This window comes from Cicer arietinum, chromosome 3 (assembly GCF_000331145.2).
Source record: "Cicer arietinum cultivar CDC Frontier isolate Library 1 chromosome 3, Cicar.CDCFrontier_v2.0, whole genome shotgun sequence".
Taxonomy (NCBI): domain Eukaryota; kingdom Viridiplantae; phylum Streptophyta; class Magnoliopsida; order Fabales; family Fabaceae; genus Cicer; species Cicer arietinum.
This window is the reverse complement of record NC_021162.2, coordinates 51,646,162-51,647,975: the sequence shown is the minus strand read 5'-3', so window position 1 is coordinate 51,647,975 and position 1,814 is coordinate 51,646,162.

The window sequence follows — 1,814 nt, the reverse complement described above, 5'->3', positions numbered from 1 at the left end:
CATTGTAGTTGTATATTTCTCTTTTCTTCTAATTATCCTCTTCAATGCTCTTCGTGAAGGTCCTTGTGTCTACATTTAACTAGGTGTTTTTTATGGTTCTATTATGATAAAACTCATCTCTTTTCATATAAGAGACACATATATATTATTGGATTTGGATTTCCTCCCCATAGGAATTATTATTGTATTGGTGATTGTTCAATTAAATTTGGTATTTTTAAGATCCACAAAATGTTACAGAGTAAATGAATAAGACACGTGCCAATTAGTGGATGCTGGAGGGAACTATTATTAGCTAAACAGTTGTAACTGAATTACTATATAGGAAAGTAGTTAGTTAGTTGATTCAGGCATTCATAATCAAAACTTGTATTACACTTCTTCTTCTTCTTTTCTCTGTTCTCAAACTTCCATTGTAACTCAATTCCAGTTCGAATTCTTTTCAATAAATAAGAATTCCTACTGTTTGTGATTGAATTCTTCGTTTTCATTGTTGATTACCTAGAGTTCCATAACCATCATATCAATTGGTATTCAGAGCTTTTTTTTCTTCTGGGAGATGGCAGAATCTACACGAACTCAAGCAACGGTAAGGGAGATCGAGGAACGTTTGGAGAATCAGATTACTGAGAAGCTAGAGTTGAGATTGGCAGAGCTAGCTGGATCCTTACAGCAAACACTAGGAGAATCGATTAAGCAATCTTTTGAAGAATTGCTGCATAAAAATGAAGATGATGGCAGTTCTTCTCATAATCGCAACAATATTCATCATCAACATTCCAATGCTAACAACAGTAACAGAGGTGATCGATTTTCTACTCCTTATTCTTGCTATACTCGATTATCTAAAATCGATTTCCCTAGGTTTAATGGTGATAATGTGAAAGAATGGCTATATCAATGTGAGACTTATTTCATGATCGATGATACGCCTGCGGAAGTAAAAGTAAAACTTGCTATTATGCATTTTGAGGGCAAGGCTTTAAAATGGCATCATGCATTTGTAAGGTCATTGTGGAGTACAACTTTACCTATATGGGAAGAGTATGTCAAGATTCTAGTGGAGAGATTCGGGGAAGTATGTAATGATCCTATGGATGAGTTAATGAAGTTGAGACAGCAAGGGTCAATTACTGAGTATCATGAACAATTCGATGCCATAATTACACAATTAGAATTGTCTGCAGAATATACAGTGAGTTGTTTTTTAGGAGGGTTGAAAAATGATGTGCAAATGACGGTGAGAATGTTTCAACCACAAACAGTGAGAAAAGCATTTGCTTTGGCTAAGCTTTATGAGGCTGCTAGTAACCAAGGATCGCAATTCAGTATTCCTATGAAAAACAAAAACCACAACAGTACCAAATCCATACTTGGCCCTAACCCACAGCAAACATATGAACAGGAAACAGCCAAGCCCAAACCCAAATTTAATAGAACCCTTTCACCAGCATTTATGGCTGAAAGGAGAGCCAAAGGATTATGTTACTTTTGTGATGAACCTTATTCTGCAGAGCATAGTATTTCTCATAAAAAACTTCAGATCCATCTGTTAGAGGTTGAGGAATTGGAGGATGAGTGTATTACCATCGATCCTGTCAATGTTGAGAATCATTTTGAAGCAGCTCAAACTTCTGTCAATGCATTGACTGGGGTGGCCAATTTTAGAACCATGCGAATCACTGGAAGATATATGAAGAAGGCTCTACATATTCTAATAGATAGCGGGAGCACTCATAATTTCCTGGATGTTCAGATGGCAGAAAGGTTGGGGTGTAAAATTGATGACATAAAACCACTAGTAGTCACTGTAG